Below are 19,782 nucleotides of genomic sequence, written 5' to 3'. Positions count from 1 at the left end.
TTTACTATCATTTGTACTCAATGCTCTAGTTTTCTATAATCAGTGCATAATTAGTACACTATATCATTGTATATGGCTTGTACCCAACAATCTGTTAAGTTTTCTGCATGAGGTCATGATGAAGGGCCATATCACACACCAGACCCTGGTCAGTATACACCATTCCATCATAGCACCATAAATCCATTCATTCTCCTTAAATAAGACTCAATCTTATTTGACAGCCAAACCTGAGTCTCAAAGAGATAAACTATGGGTGGGAAAAAATGCCCCCATAGTATTTTGCAAAGTGCTGTGCAAGATGAGCTTTGTTATACCTTATTAATATTCAACTTTTCCCCGAAGCAGAATTGATTTCTTGTAATTTGTGCTTTCTAACTGGGCATTGCCTGGCATTGCCTGGCAGACCTGACATCTCTAGGTCCCTGGATCTTGCTGGGTCCTGCAGCCTTGTGCCCTATGAAGGCTTAGTCCTCTAGGCAGTGTAGGCTGGGATCATAAGACGTCTCCTCCCATTTTCCCCCAACCCCAGTGAAAACCTTGCCTTGATTCCAAAGGCTGTCTTTACCTCAGCTGAGAAAACCTGCAGCAGCTCTGTAGCTGCGAAAAGAGTATATCATTTGGCTTTTTGCCCAGAAAATAAGATGCTTCAAAAAGGTCATTGGGAAAAAAAAGTCTCTTGGGGGGAGAGAAGGGGAAAAAAATCCTTCTTTCTCAAGGTTAATTGAGTGGAAGGTGAACTTCCATCACATGCTGGCCCTTGTGAAAGCCACACACCTTGAAGAATGTGGAGGGGGCAGCTGCAGCTGGGGACAGTGTTCCCTAGAGAGAGCTTTGAGTCCCTGGGGAACCTCTCCAGCAGGGAGAGGAAAATGGAGAGGAAAATGCCCAGGTAGGGTGCACAAGCACAAGCTTACTCAAGACATAGAAGTGCAGGCTGGGCCCCAGGTTATAGGCGTTTTTGGCACTTGCAGCTGAAAGGAGGCCAACAGCCTGCATGGCAAGAACATGAAGTGGGTAGGGTGTCCTGGCGCTGACTCTGTAGCTGGTGACTGCTCTGCTCTGACTGACCCTGAAAGTGCTGCTCTGAGTGGCAGGGAGCATGACCTAGCTAGAGTCATTCCACTTGCCTCATTAAAAAAATTTTTTTTGACATACCATGCTGTGCTCAGGGCTTACTCCTGGCTCTGCACTCAGGGATCCCACCTGGTATATTCAGGGAGGAATATACAGAGTGCTGGGGCTTGAACCCAGGTCAATTAAATGCAAGGCAAGTGCCATACTGGCTAAATTATCATTCCTGTCCTCCACTTGCCTCTGACTGTGTCACCAATCATGGGATGGCTCACAGTTCTAACTGGGGGTATTCAACAGTATCTGGGGACATCCTTGGTGTCACAACAAGAAAGAAATGTGTCTCTGAGTATCAAGGAAATAGAGACCAGGGATAGTGCCAAACATCCTACAAGGTATAAGTTTACTGCCATAAGGAGAGACTGATTCGGTCCATGTGCCAATAGTGCCAATGGGGAGAAACCATGCCCAAGAACTAGCTCCTCTCATCCCCCAACCCATTCAGTGAGTGTTCGCTTTTCTTCCTTTTATGTACATGGTTACTCACAGCCACTTCATGGAAATCCATAGTGCAGAATTGAAAACCCCATACCCACAGCATCACTGCTTCCCCTACTCATGGAGCTTCAATGCTTTCAGAATTCCCAACCTTGTCTGATGGATGCTTGTTTTGTCTGTGTCAAATACTGTCCTCTCCATATGAGACTGAGTTTCCTGAGGCATGGACATTGACTCTTGGTATTCATCCTACCCCCAGTATTCAGAAGCCACCTATGGTAGTAGATGTGCCACCAACATTTGATTTTGCTCTGATATCATAGCTGGTGATGCTCCAGACTCTGTGCTCAGGGATTACTTTTGGTGGCACTCATGGGACATATGCAGTGTTAGGATAAACAGTGGTCATTCACATGCAATTCAATTCCTTATCCGCTGTACTATTTTTCTAACCCTCAATATTTGTTGAATGAATGAATGGTAATTCAAACGGCTCAGTCCTGGATCAACAACTTAACTACTCCAAAGTACATCATAATTCTCTTTTAGAAAACCCAAGGATTAGAATATTTCAATGGGCATCAGGTCTTCAATTATACAGGTGACATTAGTGAGTGGTTTAGTCATACACGCAAAATACAGGCTTAACAAAACTGAAAGCATGAGAGCTAAGCTGTAACCTCTGGACTTTGTAATGTGTCAATTTGACAGGTGGGAATGGTTTGGGAGTTGGGGTAGGGAAGGAATATGGGAACAATGGTGGAAGGAAGTTGACACTGGTGGTGGGATTGGTGTTGAAATGTTATATGCCTAAAACTCTACTGTTGATAACTTTGTAAACCATGGTTCTTTAATAAAAAATTAAAAAAATATTTAAGTGAGTCTTCTCAGTTCTAAGCACTTTTGATTCCCTAAGAGAGTGAAATTAGTAGTGGGGATTTTGAATGAACAGGAGGCAGGACTCTTATGGGAAGCATAATTAAAGTAAGAAAAGTATGATGAAATCTTTAACTCTGGTAGGTGGTGCCTAGATTACTGTCAAGAACAGGTTCCTAACCCAGTGTCCAGTGATTGCAATTATGGCTATTTTGTAGAATTCCTGGCCCATCCTAGGATAAGGCAAGGAAGGACCAGCCTCAGGCATAAAATTGGAGTGACCCACAAACTCAGTCATCAGGCCACATAATATTTTGATAAAAATCTCAATGATGAAAATTAATGTAAAAATCCATAATGAATGAAACATCATAATTTTAAAGACAAAATAAATAGTGCTGATTTTTCCCTTTTGCTTCAAGTTCTGAGGCAGCATCACATAATACTGCTACTGAATCTGTACTTAGGAACAATTTTGACATTTTGTTCCTTGTTGAATTTTTTTCATAAATTTTGATCTTTACAAAACATTAAAGTGAAATACAAGTTGTCCACATTGCTGAGCTTTTATGTCACCTATAGCGTTGTGGCCGAGGTGGCTGCCTCAGTGTCCTTACCTTAGCCATGAGACAGGAGACAGTACAGAAGAGCAATGGATGGGTCCAGAGACAGAGAAGGCTCCTGACCTTCATGTCTAAGGGTGAGGAAAGGAGTGACAGGGAGCTTTGAGGGGCAGTTGATAGGGTACTAGAATTTGAAGTCTGTGCTTTCTAGGCAGAGGGAGTCTGAGTAAAATGGTATGATTCCAAAGGCAAAGGGCAAAGATACCCAGGACTGTCAGGCTGCAGTCTTGCTGGGGGCAATCCTGGTTCTGCCAGCTTTCTCAGAGCAGTGACTCCTTCTCTTGCTCTCGGACACATCAAGTGTTGGCTTTTAAGTATATCCCCCTGGGTCCAGCTGTTGATTCAAGCAATCATTGTAATGGGTCTCCCTGGCCACCACAAAACCCCAAGACACTGCCCTCTACTTGCAACCTAGTTTCTGATGATGTCAGATAGGGCTGGAAGAATTCTTCACAATCCTCTCAACCCTTAGCTGTTCTTCACAGTTCTCACCCCAGTCCCTGTAGCCAGTTTTCACATGTCTGACCTTGCCCTTGTCTTTTGGATTCCCAGAGCCCCTCCAGGCCTTGAGTGCGACTTGCTGCCAACACCCCAAAGTAGCCATCCTAGAAGCAATATCACAAGAAAGCACACCATTTTTCTAGTCCATGGCATAGATGAACAAAAGAAAATGACAAGAAAAGAAGCAACACATTAAATTACTGTCCATTATTCAAAAATAATACTTCGAGGGTATTAACCTAGATTTCAACTTTTTTTTCCTGTGACATTGTTTGTCTTAAATAAAAAATTTCATGAATAGAGTGACATAAAAGGTATCCTTCTAGAAATTTCCCTACCAATTTCCCATTTCACTCACACATGGCTGAACTAATTTTCCGTCCCACTCACACATGGCATGAACTAATCTGACTCCTGTGATTGATGAAATTAATCATCTTATATTTACTTGTCTTTTGTTGTCATTTTATATAATATTGTTAGTATCACAGGCCCTGGGATACATATTTTAATGAATGGTCCCTCTAATTTTAATTTCTATAAAGTCTCTGACTGTAGATGCTATTATCTCCATTTTAGGGATGAGAAAACTGAGGCTGACAGGGGTCCAGGTGTCCAAAGTTACAAAGTTGGTAAATGGCAGACCTGGTGTTCAAGCCCAGGCTTCTCTAATTTTAGACTTTTCATGAAACCCAAGCCTTGCATAATTAGTGAATCCAGCAGTGGAGGGTATCTCTGACACACAAATTCAGCTTTCTGCCCTTCTGTCAAAAGGGACTTTTGACTAGATCTCTCTTCAGCTAATTACACTCTTGGGATGAGCTACCACCCTTATCCTAAATGCTTGGTTAACTGAGATTCTCTTGCTGAATAGGCAAACAGAGAAATCAGAGGGTAATTATTCATGTAACCAGCAAAACCATCTTTCAAAGTAGACTATAATTGGTTCTCTGAATAGCTTATTGATGACCCATGATTCTTAGAATCTCTGCAAGGAAAGGATCTTAGAAGCCATCTGATTAAAATTTCTTTGCCTATTGAATTGAAATGTCAGGAAACTTGAACATAAATGATTTGCTAGAATATAATCATGAATCTAGGTAAACTATCTGAGATGATTATTTGAATATGAATAGAAGTTCAGTTTGGCCTCAATTTAATTAACTATTTTTCTTTTAAAAAATTCAGGAGGCCTCCCAAGTAGTGCTCAGGAGTCTGGAGGGGGGTCACTTCTGATGATACTTGGACAGCAGGCCAGATAGTTTTGTGCTAAGTTCAAGGATGCCATGAAATCTAAGCTGTACTGTGCTGGAAAACAGCAGAGAAACCATGGTGGTACTCAGGGACCCTGTCATACTTAGAGGTGTGCAGGGATCAAGTGCTGCAAATGGCATTAGGGTCCTTTGCATGCGAAGTCAGTACCCCAAATACCTGTGCTATCTCCCTGGCTTAATTGCTTTTCAATTTGACCTTATACCTAATTTGATAAATTGGGAAACTAATAAATTGTATTCCATTTCTTCATCTTTTCTCTTCTTTAAGTTTAATTTAATTGTAATTTCCTCCTGAAATTTCTTCAGGAAATTTCAAATACAGTTCTTTTATCCTCTCCAAAATCTCCATTTTATCTGTCTTCACATGCTTGATTATTGGACTGCTAGTAGATTTCTCCTTTAAAAGTGATTGCATGGAGAACACAGAAAACGCATTTTTAATCTATTGCTTTTCCTGAACTCCCTCATTTAGACGGGCTAGCAGGCCTCATACAAGTTTTGTGGATGCTTCCCTGGCCTCCAGTCAACTTACAACTACTAGTTTCTGAATCTCTGTGCCCAGGGCACCTTTTCACCCTAACTAGGGGAAACCTTGCTTTTTGAATATATCACAGGTTAGAGTTTCATCAACCCTTTCATCACACCTCAAACCAATGACTCCTGGGAATTGGAGTTATACTCAACTCCTTCATCTCTTGAAATGGTTCTGAGTCATGTGTTTGCAACAGTTTTCCCTTTTATTTCTTTAATTTGTTTGTTTTTGACCCATATCCAGCAATCCTTAGGGCTTACTCCTGGATCTGTGCTCTGTGCTCAGGGATCATTCATGAAGGGCTCAGGGGACCATATGGGGTGCTGAGGATTGAACTCAGGTTGGATGCGTGCATGGCAAGTGCTTTACCCACTGTATTCTCGCTCTGACCCCTTTTGCACCATTTCTGAGTTCCTCTAGGATTTCAATCCAGTGTTTACAGCAGTAGTTGTTTAAATAAACAATGCATCACTGATGGCCTTTTGCCCTTTCCCTGCCCTCTATATGACTTGTCCTACTTCTTTCCAGGGTATTACTTGCAATTTCTGATTAAACAGTTTGCAGGCATGTCCCTGTCATAGGTTCTATATTTGGGGGTGGGGGTTGTGATCAAAGTAAGACATGTACAGAGGATATGGTCAATATTGACATGGATTGAATGGTGAAGAGTTGGTCAGAGAATTATCATGCCGATACAGTAACTCTATGCTTTCTTTTTCTTTTTCATGGGGGGGCGGGATGAGGGGCACACTCAGTAATGCTTAGGACTTAGTCCTGTCTCTGTGCTCAGGGGTCACTCCTGACAGTTATCAGAGGATCATACTTGGTATTTGGGATTGAACCAGGTTTGGCCACATGAAGGCATGTGCTCCACACTCATACTATCTCTTTTGCCATCAATGATATTTTCTATTCACAAGGTATGGTGCTCTATTCTTCAGTAGTATCACCCAGTCCACTAGGATATAAGGAATGATGATGATTGACGAGAGTTCTACCCTATGTATATCTAGTTCTGTTAACTGTGATGTGGTTGTGAGGCATTTCTGATTTTGGTGAGGAGGAAAGAGTCAAGGGTAATTATGTCAAACTCTCATCCATGCTACTACCAGCTGCACAATCTCATCCTCAATTGTATTGTCTTTACACTGATTGCCTTCTGACAAGGCCAAGGAGAAAGTTTGACCCTGTGTGACACCAAAGGCGCTCCCGTCCCCCTCTCACACGTCACCGAAGACCTCACAGACCAGCTGAAGACCTCCAGGACCAGCCACCACCATGCTGAGACCACCCTCCGCACACATGAAGGTACTGGCAGAGGGACAAAGCCACGCGGGTTCCAGGGCCGAGATCTCCAAGCCTACTCGGATTGGGGCCGAGCATCCTCCACCCAGATCCTCCAAATTCCAGTAGACAGGGGTCACACCCACCAACTGGCCCCCTGGCGCCGTGTAATCCCATCAACGGCCAAGACTCAGAGACTATAAAAACCAGCTCCTGGAACTGCGCGGCCGCGAATTATGACATCTTATTATCTCATTCCTGTTTTGGACAAACTGGCAGGCTACCGAATGTAGCCTGCCCACACGGCAGAGTCTGGCAAACTCCCCGTGGCGTACCCAATATGCCAAATACCAGTAACAATGATGGATCTCATTCTCCTAAAGAGCCTTGAATATAATCTCAGGACTAGGATGAAGGAGACATTACTGGGGCCTGCTTGAGGTAATCGACGAATAACAGGATGGTCGTGATTCGTGATTCGTCGTGACACCAAAAACAAAGTCCTCTTCCCTTTGGAAACAGAAAAAGAAAGGGAAAATGCACATTATTTAGATATTTTCTAACAGGGCCATGGCAACTTTAAAGATGAATAAAATATCAAAGAGCCTATATCAGCAGTTTGGGTCTTTCCCCAACCAAGTGCTAACTCTGTCTTGGATAGATTTCCAACATTGTGATTCACAGCACCAGCCAAACAGAGAGCATCGAATAATGCTATTCGTTTTCAACTTGAACATAAAAGGCTGGGGAAGTATACAAATAGCTATAGGAGAATGGGCCTCAGCAGCCAGTCTGACCATAGCAAGCGTGGCAGATGGTTTGTGGGACTGATGCCAGCTGGGCGTTTCCATAAGTGATCTCGAATCTCCTTTCCATGCCCCAGCACTTGGCTTGATTAAGAGGTTAGGAGCAGATTGCCACAGCATGAGGCCCAAGTGCACATGATATCTGGCCAACCTGTCGGTCTTCCTGGAAACAGCTTTGCAAAAGGGCCCAAAGACAGAACAATGTATAGGTGCACAAGTTTATTCCAGAAGTGTTGATGATTATGGAACCATGAAGCTTGGTTCTTTGGGTGTGCTTTCTCAAATGCTACTCAGCCCCTTCAACTTGACTCACATCACTTTTTCCTTATTTATACCATAGCATCTCTGGTTAGGTGACCCTACTCTGCAGGTGGGATATGGAGAAGGGAGGAAGGATGTAGACAAGCAGAGATTTGGGGCAAATGAGCTGGAAAATTGCCCAAGGTCTGGTTCCATTTCATTCACTTCCAAGGTACTTTTTGTGCTCAGTACTGTAGTAATGGAGAAAAGGAGAATGTATCATCCTTTTCAGGAGATCCAGAAGCTTATGTAGATGAAGCAGAGCTCAAAAAAGAGGGGTTGAATTAAAGGTATTGACTGGGTGATCAACTATAAAATGTCAGGAAGATGGGTTGGAAGAAGGACTTCAGAAAGGAGGTGGAAGAGAATATGTGGGATTCATATAGTTGAGGATGAAGGATTTTTAGATTACCCAAACCATCTGAGTTACTCTGGGAAATCTTTGCACTTTTATAAACATTTTATAAACATATTTATTTTGTTTATTATCCTTGTGCTGTGTGCAAAGTATTCGGCAAATGTCTGAGAAAACAAAAACCAAGCATGATGCTTTCAGACCAATTGGCCTGTTTGGACTGGTCCTTGAAGCTTTCTTCATTGCTTTTCCAGCAATCCCACACTTCCATGTTTCCCATGGAAGAAATGAATGACCCTTGGGATGGTGACCTTATAACCACAACCTCCTCATATGTCTCTATCACAGGCCATCTGCTTGCTTACATATTCTAGTTAGCAATCCAGGATTGAAATTTGGTTCTTTTCCCTAGAAATACAAGGAACTGTAGCACTGTAGCACTGTCCTCCCATTGTTCATCAATTTGCTCGAGTGGGCACAGTAACGTCTCCATTGTGAGACTTGTTACTGTGTTTGGCATATCGAATACGTCATGGGTAGCTCGCCAGGCTTTGCCATGCCAGTAAGATACTCTCAGTAACTTGACGGGCTCTCTGAGAGGGGTGGAGGAATCGAACCTGGATTAGCTGGGCCGGCTACATGCAAGGCAAATGCTCTACCACTGTGCTACAAGAAACTGTAGTTCCCAAATATAAAATCTATAGTCCATGTTTACTGTACACCTAGTCTGGCACCAAGGGGAAAATATTAGAGAAACCAAAAAGTTCTAAGTAAAATCTGTATCTTTCCTTAGTTTGAAATCTCATGGAATGTATTAATTATAAGTAGAAAGCAAAGATGCTGCAAGTTGGTGAAACATGCCCAAACAGAGATATAAGTGTGGGTTGGGAGCAAGAGGAGGTGCCATCATTTGTACTGGAAGGGACCAGAGAAGGCTATGGGTAGTCCTAAGTTCTTGAATTTGATGTAAGGCAGAGGTTCAGAGTTCGATATAAAATTTTATGTAACTCATGAAGCAGGAGTAAAAGGTGCTTCTGATAAAAGCAGCCCAGCTGGGTAGATAATGGCCATGGTAAAATTTGGAGGTTCATTTCAGCCTTGCCTAGAACCTTCTCAATTTGTTTGTCATGAGTAACATCTCTTTCCACTCTGAAACATATCCTCGTTTGAACAATGAGTGATAGAACCATATTCATTATAGAAAATGCTCTCAGCCGTCCTTCAAACATTTCAAGATGGCAATGTGGGATCAGCTACACAAGCCACAAACAACAGTAGACTGGAGGAACTGAGAAATAAATCTCCCCTATTTTTATTCTAAACCATAAAGCACAAATCAGCTATCAGAAAAGACCAAGGCACTTGTTTTCCTTGGAATAAGCCAAGCAACAGGAGCAGGTGGGCATGCCAGACACACAGGCATTATTGAGGTACACTACGGCACACCAAATGATCACGAATAATCTATTAACACACTTGAGCCACACTCAGTCTTGCTTTGCAGATAAACATGGTTGGTGATTATTTTACAACACTGCTAAGGTGCTGGGGGTTGTCCCTCATTTATTACTTGACTAATAAATACTTTAATTACACTTAATAAATAATGTAAGCAGGGCTCACTGAAGTGGTAATTCTTTAAATTAATTATTAACTGCATGCAAAAGGCTGCACTGCCAGTACGAGTAAAAGAAAATTCAGCCTTTAATCGAAAGTGATTATTCATTTTCTGGTATAAAGGCTCCATTTGCATATTATTAGGGAAATAAACTTTGGCCTCCTTGGAAATATGGATAGATATCAAAGTCTGTGCATTATGAATCTCCAAAGACTAAAGTAATGATAAACAATATGTAATAAAGTCTCCAATTTATAGCTTTACAGCAGCTGGTTTTTGATTTTCCAAATATATTACAATGATAAAGTGACCAGTTAACGTATAAGTACTTTGTGAAAGGTGATGCCTACAGATGGTCGACTGATAGAAAACGGCAAACGTGCAAACTGCTCATTTCCCTTGAGCCATAAAATCATCTCAATGAAAAACGAGAAGAAAACCTCCCTTTAACCCTTCTCTTTCTGCTGTAGCTCAAATATGGTGTTGCATTTCAATATCTCTGTATCCTCTCTATCTCTGCTCTTTCATGGACTCTACCTTTTCATTGGAAAAGTGGAGGTCAAATGTCTGCCCTTACTGCATCCTCCAGTTTATCTTGGGGCAAAGAGGCAAGGTGAGGTTCTATTCAAAAGAGAAATGTGATTTTTAAAGCCAGTGAAAGACTAGATTTTTCGAACTGGGGATTTTTCTCCTTGCGCTTGGACATCATCCTATATGAAGACTAGGAAACTGGGGTCATGGTGCAGCCTCCTAACATGTCAAGCTATAGAATGCTGGGATGAAGGAATGAACCACAACTTGAGGTTTCTGAAGAAAGGGAAATAACTCCCTGTGGTGGGGGGTGGGAAGCAGAATGAGGAAATAAGGGCAACAGGAAGTCTCCTGGAAATGGTGACAGTAACAAAGAAGAAGGAATGACCTTGATCTCCATTTCCATCCCTTCTAGACATCTTTCTGAATTCCATTTAGAGACAACCTCATTCAGGTGACCTTTCTGAACACTCTGCACTCCAGTAGCTTACCAGTGTGGAATGGTTCCTGCGGCACTGGCTTGTGTGAGTGAAGTGGGAACAGGGTTACAGGGAGATGAGTGTCCATCAAACTTCAGGAGCTTCATCACTTCAGTGATGCTGCCATCATTCCAACTATTGTTGGAAATCTTTGAGAACTGCCATTCATGTTTATATTACTCAGGTTTGGCTGCAACATTTTGAGGACATAGATCCAACTATCTTTGACAGTTCTGGGGAAAAAATTAGGGTCTGGGAGCCACATTATTAAGTTCCAGGTGGAATTCTTGGCTTGTAGATGGCCACTTTCTTACTATTGCTAAGATGAAGAAACAAGAATGAGCTCTGGTTCCTTCTATTTATAAGGACACCAATTTCATCAAGGGGGGTTTAATTCTGGTGATTTCTGCTAATATCTACTTCATTATCTCCCCAAGTTCCCACCTCCTAATTTCATCATCCTGAGGTTAGGGTTTATATATATATATGATTATATATATTATATATATGCACATATATACATACATAATACATACACATATACATACTTATAAGGCAACAGGAAGTCTCATACTTATATGTATATGTGTATGTACATTTATTCAATATATATAATATATAATATATATATACAATTTTTATGGGCTGGAGTGATAGCATAGCAGGTAGGGCATTTGCCTTGCATGCAACTGACCTAGGTTAGATTCCTTTGCCCCTCTCGGAGAGTCCAGCAAGCTACCAAGAGTATCCCGCCCACACAGCAGAGCCTGGCAAGTTACCTGTGATGTATTCAATATGCTAAAAACAGTAACAACAAGTCTCACAATGGAGACATTACTGGTGCCCGCTCGAGAAAATTGATGAACAACAGGAGGACAGTGCTACAGTGCTACAATTTTCGTGGGGGTTAAGGTCATGTTGCATTGTCACATCATATAACTTTCAGATGTGTATTGCCAAAAAGAAAGCTATGCATACACAACATGAAGTTCAAGTTTACTACCAAAAGTTCACCATGTTTTGGGGGAAACACAATCATTCAATTTATAACAGTGCTCTTACAAACATCTTCAATAGGAGAAAAAAGTATATTAATAATAATCACTTCCTTTAACAGAGTTTGGAGTATTCAGAATGTTCCTCATATTATCCCCATGGTAACACCAAGAAGTAAACATAATTAGTCATTTATAGTTGAAAACACCATGAAATTAAGAAACTTGCCTAAGGTTACACAGTTTTATTTATCGGAATGACATGAAAGCCAACGCACTCATAACAATGCATTAATGACTATGCTACCCTGTCTTTTAAGGTCAGAAGATTGAAGCTTGGGAAACAAAGAGTGATTAATAGCTGAATGCATTTACCTTCTCATGTAATTTATACTACTAATAGATTTTTTTTCTGGGCATTTCTTAGCCCAGTGGGAATTGTAAGATGAGGAATTTTAGGCATGCTACAGTCAGTGAGATGTATTGAAAATGCCTGATCTTCCTTTTGAGTTCAAGTGATAAAGACAGCTACCTAAAACACAGACAATTCTGGTCTCTTCCAACCTAATCCAAAAGCTCTTTGTGCTCACACAGATTATCTTAATCCATCTTCCATCTCACTCCTAAGATCTAGGTTGGTCATATCATGATCTTCATTTTAGAGATGAGGACAGTTCAGGACAGACAGACTTAGTACCTCCCCTGCAATGACCTAACAAGTAGGGAAAAGACTAGGTGTTCAAAAGTAGGCATTTCATCATTAGGAGAAAGCAGTTAGACCCTACAGATATCTCTCAGATGTTATACAAAATGATGTCAATTTGACAGGAAGAAACTGAAAATCCATCTATTCATTTCCCCATCCCTTCCCATTCATTATTCATGCATTCTTTCATTGCTCTAGTTCCTCCTTGATGAATTCATTTAATAAATGTTTTTGAAGAACGCTCTTTGGTGCCAGCCACTGTACTAGATTCTGGCTCTCTAATCTAAATTTGCCAAAGGAGATAGAACCATGAATGTTTTGACAAAGTGATCCAATTACTTCGGTATTGGTGGAATCTTCATCAGAGACTCCTCTGACATCTTCAATCTCCTGTAGGCACCAAAAGAGCTATGGGATCTTCAGAACAGCTACAGATGCATGGCTACCTGTAAGCCTCACTGCTTGCTTCCGGTTTTTGAGAAGATGATGCATAGTTTCTGATTATAGCAATTTTTGCAAACTAAAACACAGAACACTTGTTAGTTTCATCCCACTCATTCATCATCTTCACCCACACAGATTAGAGAAAGTGTCATTCCATATTTCAAAGATGGGCCAAAAAGAAGTCCTTGAAGTCCAAGAAGTCCTTGCCACTTAATAGTCCTTTGCTCTTTCCTTTTCCAGGACAAGGAAGATGATTTTATTTGAATTTTGCTCCTTCTTTCAAAAGCCTACTCTAGGCCAGGCAGGAAGAAAACCAAGCTGAAGATGCAGAATACCTCTTTATAGACATAATTTGGCAGAATTTCTTTCCTATTGACCTTGAGGCTGAGATGGAGCAAAAAAAAATACTGAAGAATATTATGGCAGCAGGATTTGTGCCAAAGAAAATGTAGTCTAGCTGCTCATTTTATAGATGGAATCACTGAGGTCTCAAAAAGGGAAGAATCAGGCCTAAAGTCACATAGTAAGCTTGCTGCAAAGCCAGGCATAGTACCTTTGTGTCTGAATTCCCACCTCAGAAATTTCTAGCTCTATTATCTAGTTGGGCACCACAGGCAGGGCATTTGCCTTGTATGCAGTCCTCCCAGGTTTGATTCCTCTGTCCCTCTCGGATGTTTGCCTTGCACGTGGCCTACCGGGTTTGATTCCTCCATCCTTCTTGGAGAGCCCAGCAAACTACTGAGAGTATCCCGCCCCCACGGCAGAGCCTGGCAAGCTACCTGTGGCGTATTAGATATGCCAAAAAACAGTAACAAGTCTCACAATGGAGCCCGCTCGAGCAAATCGATGAACAACAGGATGACAGTGCTACAGTGCTATTATCTAGTTGTTGCTAGTGACCTAAAACCCTTGAATGGGCATAAATCCTGACTTTAGGTAAATTGCTGATAGACTCACTGAGGAGTCAAATCTTCCTTGTTTGACATTTGGGAATGGTCACTTAGCATTATTGTTCTTTTACTTTCTCTCTGGGCCTTCTTGCTTTGACCAGATTAACCCACTCTCCAGACATGTACTTAAGAATGCAACACCGTTAGACAGGACTGATTTCTCTCTATAACTGTGGTCCCTGGAAAGCCCTCTTCTTTCAACTTTCCTTTCATAGCTCCCTGTACACAGGTATTTAATCGTGTATTACAAGAAATGAGAAGAGATGCCTTATATCATCATACAAATAAGATTAGTCACTAACAATTAATTTAGGACTACTTACATGGCTAAATTCAGGGGGAGAGAAAGAATAGAATTTAGAGAAAAGATACTTTTCTTTGTAGTTTTCACAACATACAGGCTCATAATCAGGCATTTTCCAGTATGGTTGGCTCAGGGATTGACAACACATGGTGGTACCTGAAAGTTCCCACAGTCTAGCCCTCCACTGTGAGCCCCATAACTAATATGTCATTTGATGTATGTGGAGGTGATTCCGTTCTAGTCATTTTGCCTAGCAGATGGTATGTTGTTAGTAAATGATGATTTAGCAAAAACAATGATGACAGCAATGACTTTCATTATTAAATACTTAATAATTGGAAGTCTTGTAATTGGGAATCTGATAAGAACTTTATGCATGTGACATTGAGAATCTGTTATGAACGTCATACATAATTTTAAATTCTTACAAAAATCCTGTTGTGAGATGAATTGTGTTCTCTTCAGACTTACATGCTGAGATCCCAACCTAGAGGACAGTCAGATTGTGACTTTGCTGGAAATAGGGTTGTTGCAGATGTAATTCATTAAGAAGAGATTGACTGATAGAGAACAGACTCCTGGGCCAGTAAGACTGTTATCATATGAGAAGAATTTTTTTTAATTTTATTGAATCACCGTGAGATAGTTACAAGCTTTCATGTTTGGGTTACAATCACACAATTATCAAACACCCATCCCTCTACCAGTGCACATTCCCCACCACCAATATCCCTGATATACTCCCCTCCTTTCCCACCCTCCCCCTGCCTCCATGGCAGACAGTATTCTCCATACTCCCTCTCTACTTTTGGGCATTATGGTTTGCAATACAGACACTAAGAGGTTATCATGTTTGGTTCTTTATCTACTTTCTGTGCACATCTCCCATCCTGACTGATTCCTCCAGCCATCATTTTCTTAGTGATCCCTTCTCTATTACAGCTGACTTCTTCCCTCTGCTTATGAGGCAGGCTTCCAGATATGCAGCAATCTACCTGTCCCAGGTATCTACTATCCTTAGGTATCAGCCTCGTGTTATGTTGTTTTATACTCCACAAATGAGTGCAGTCCTATGTCTGTCCCTCTCTTTCTTACTCATTTCACTTTTAGCATGATACTCTCCATGTCCATCCATTTATAAGCAAAGTTCATGACTTCATCTCTCCTGACAGCTGCATAGTATTCCATTGTTTCTTTAACCATTGTTAAATACCAAAGTTTCTTTAACCATTCATCTGCTCTAGGGCACTCAGATTGTTTTCAGATTTTGGCTATTGTGAACAGTGCTGCAATGAAATATAGGTGCAGATGTCATTTTTACTGTGCTCTTTTGCATCCTCGGGATATATTCTGAGAAGTTGTATTGCAGGGTCATATGGAAGCTCAATTTCTAGTTTTTGAAGGACTGTCCATATTGTTTTCCAGAAAGGCTGAATTAGTGATCATTTCCACAACAGTGAAAGAGTGTCCCTTTTCCCCCCCACATCCATGTCAGCACTGGTTGCTTTTGTTCTTTTGAATGTGTGCCAGTCTCGAGAAGAAGACATTTGGGAACACACACACACACACACACACACACACACACACACACAATCATTATGTGAAATGAAGATCAGACTGATGTTTCTATATATTCTGTGTGTTTACAAAGTGTGTGGGTGCTTGCCACATGCATTAAGTGGCCATGAGCTTCTTCCCCACCCCAGCCTGCTGCCGCTGCCACTGCCAACAGATTCATGAAGGAGGGAACACCACCAAGCTATTTGGTGATTAGTCACCATTTATTCCAGTCTTCGTCCTGCTGTTTATTCCATTCTCCCCGCACCTATTCCAATCTTACTGAGAGCCCCGTTCTAGTCTCATACTGCTCCTCATTCCTGTCTTACTTTCCCCATGCTAGTCTCCCAGCCTAGTTAAGAGCCCAAGTTCTGGGAGTTTGTGGTAGCAAATACCCACAGATCAGGGGATCTGAAACACATATCAGATAGCACAATCAACATATGTAAAAGTCCTTCCCTTCCTTCTGGGAAAGGTTCTTTTAAGACAAAGATCTCATCCTGGTAGGAGATCCCCGCAAGGGCAGAATTTTATCTAAGGACAGATTTCTTCTTTCCTTAATCCATATACATTTAAAAGATCATCTTAGATCATCTTAAATTTACTTCTTAATAATCTTTCTAGTCATTTTGTATGAACACTTTAAGAGATATATTAAACTTAAACTTAAAGGTGGCTCTCCTGGGGACATCTCACTATATATCCCAGACTACAGTCTTCAGGCTAGATTAGCCTGTCCTAACCCTAGCAGGGTCCTTGTCCAGTCACTTCTCTTTGGATCATGACAGAATTTGTATCTTTTCCTAACTTAGTAAATAGTAAATAACAGTAAATTTCTTAACTTACTATGTTTTCTGGTAAACATAAATGGACAGCTTGGCCTGTCATGTTTCAATGCCAGGGTATCTTACAGCTTTCCCTGGGTCCATCCAGTCACTTCATTGGGACACTCCTTTTGAGGTGTTAGTAAGTAAGGGCAACTGAGGCTTAAGTTGAGTAAATATGACAGATGCCCAGGAGTAAATATTATTTGGAGTCAATTAACTCCCAAGTTAAAAAGACATAGCATCCTCTGTCTTCCTGTGTCTCTGCAAAAGGCCATTGCTCTAAAGTGAACTATGCAAAGGACATAAGGGGAATAGAAAAGCAATCTTTCACTTACAAGTACAAAATCCAGAATCCTTAGAAGGATCTGACCTTATAAGTCACAGGGTCTGATTTGGGGATATAGGTGATTAACAGGGGAAGAAGAGCACAGGGAAAAAGTTAAAGATAAACACAGAGGAATGAGAGTGCCTCAGGAGCACTGTGATGGGTATAACTCAGTAAACCTAAGCTACTTGTGGTACAGGAGAAGGGGTGGAGAAGAAAGGACAAACCAATGTTATCCCATACTCAGGATGATGATGATTGTCAGGACATGATCTGAAACAAGTGACTGGCAGGGAAGAGATTTTTCTTTATAGCCTTTGAAGGAGCCAATCCTAGTGACCTCTTGAAATGAGAGTTTCAGATGCCCAAATATATGACAATAAATACTTGTTTAAGCCACCTTTATCTGTGGGACTTTACCTCAGAAGGCCCAGGGAATAGATAACCAATATTTTGTCATTATTATCATCATATTACAGTCAAGGAAGTTGAAGCCAGGAAAGATCAGCCTGTCAAGGACTGAGCTGGAATTTCTACCTGGTTCTGTTCTGAGTTAGAAGCCTGTGTTGATGAGTGGAGTACGGGTCAATGTTCTCTCCATAATAAACTGGATATGAGTCACTTTCAATCTTAATCTCAGACATGAGGTAGAATTCCCAGTCCATCCACTATCAGTTATTCACACACCTGAAATGGTGCCTTTTAGGGTTTCACCCCATTTCACCTCTTAAAACAATTAATTAGCAGACCCCTAAATTAAATGCCTGGATCTCCATGAGAAAAACAAATTTTCCTACTTGAATCTTCTGATTAAACCCTTGACTTAGAGACTGTTGTATATTGTACGCACTTTAATACTGTTTCTGAGAGAGTAAATTCCTAGATTTACCAGAAGTAGCAATAAATGTCATGTTTAAAACTAATCTCCCCAACCCTCTATACCTGATAGTCAACTAAGCAGTTTTCAAATAGACATCGAAATGATAAACTTTGCTTCTTTTAATTAAAGCCAAGCAGATTGTATTCTTTAGGGTCTCCTTGTCTTATTGTCCATCCTGCACTAAGAGCGGTGTTTCCAGCCTGAGAAGTCTTCTCCCACTATCTTCCCTAGAGCTGAAACCTGAGTCATTCCCATCTCAAAAGCTATAGTCTCCCCATTTCAGGGTGTCAAATGGGTGGAGAAGAGGGAAATAGGACAGGAAATGGCTACTAGTTTGGAACTGATTTCGTGTCCAAAGTCATCTCAATATAGTGCTCCTTAGCAGGTGGGCATTTGCAGACCTATCCTTGGATTACCTGCAAAAAAAAAAGCCTAGTCTTAGCATTTTCCTATATTTTAAAATAGCAAACCTGCTATTTTTGCAACCTGTCAGACTAGACCACTGGAGTGTATAGAATATAAAGAGAACAAAAGTAAAAAGAGGTGAGGATACAGTTGTTCATTAGAAAGGCCAGTTCTTTTCCAGAGAGATTTCATATCAAGAGAATGCAGTTCCAACAAGGGAGCCTTGATACTCCTCAGACAAAGTTCCTTATTCCCCGAGACACAGAAGGACTCAACACCTGAGTCCCAGAGTAGTGCCAGTATAAGTCTATTACGCTTGACTTTTGGCAGAGTCTCATCTTGGACTCTATGCACCAACAACAATTGTCTTTTATTACACCATGTCCCTGGGTCCTGATTTGATCCAACAGTTTTCTCTTTGATGCTGCTTCCATTACTCTCCTTATTTCCAGATGTCATAGAGAAGAATTCCACTTTGCCAATTTGCCAAATGTCAGACAACTAGTAAATAATAGTGCCTGGGTTCCATTTGGGTGTGTTTTTCTTGAAAAATTCTTTCTGCCACATAAGGAAAACACTTTCAAGGTTGTGGTTTTCAGATTCTGTCTACTTGCAGGCTCACTGCCCATTGGCTAGACTTATTAAGCTTACCTCCTACTTAATTGCTGAGGCAACCATATGACCTGATGTTGGGCAAGAGCCCTTTTCATTTCCAACAAGCTGGTAGAGACTAAAAGGAAACCCAGGTCAAGGTCTGGTACTAGAATCTTAGGCTATCCAACTTCTAGGCCATGATACTCTTGGATTGAGTGCTCACGAACTAACCTGGGGGTTGGATGAGACAAGAGGAGTTAGAAAGAAGATTTGGGGGCAACCACATCTGATTCAGTAAATGTATGCGTTAGCAGACATTATTGAGCAATACTTCTGGAGCAGGCGTGAATTTATGGCTCAGAGAAAGAAAAAAGTCTAGAAAGTGGTTGTGTTTGCATGGAAAGAAGTTGGGACTAATGTGTCCTGAGAAAGCCTCAGGTCTTTCTGATGCCCCTTTGGAAGCTCTAGCCATCCATTTCGATTAATGTTATGATCTGATTAACTTACAAAGGTCAGTCTTTAGCCCACTCTGAACCACAACGTTGTGACTGGGTTTAAATAATGCCAAAGAAACTCGTAGAGAAAAGAAACATCCACTTAGATAAGTCACTGAAACTGGATTTCCAATGCTGAATTACTCCCTTGTAAGGGAACGTCCTTACTTAGAAGAACAAAGCTCCTAGTCTTCAACAGCTGAGCTAGTCCGAGCCCAGCTGGTGGGTAGGTGGGATGTCTGTGTGTTGGGGAGACCCATTAGGTATAAAGGAATTACCACTCCTCTTCTCAGTGATATTCTCTCTTTTGGGCCCCCCATACTGTGCTTTTCCAATTTCTACCACCAACAGTTAGTTACCATTGTGGAAATGGTCCTTTCACCTTTCAAATGGCACCCTGGAGTAAGGCAAAGGAGAGACCATTCATGATAAAGTAGCTAATTATCACAATTTAACCATCCTCTGGCATCTCATTCTCATAGACTCTACGTATACTAAGGGAAAAAACCAGGATGACCGTGTACATCCCAGCATCCCAGCACAAACCACA

The sequence above is a fragment of the Sorex fumeus genome, unplaced genomic scaffold (genome assembly GCF_029834395.1).
Source record: "Sorex fumeus unplaced genomic scaffold, SorFum_2.1 ptg000128l, whole genome shotgun sequence".
Taxonomy (NCBI): domain Eukaryota; kingdom Metazoa; phylum Chordata; class Mammalia; order Eulipotyphla; family Soricidae; genus Sorex; species Sorex fumeus.
This window is presented reverse-complemented; position numbering follows the sequence as displayed.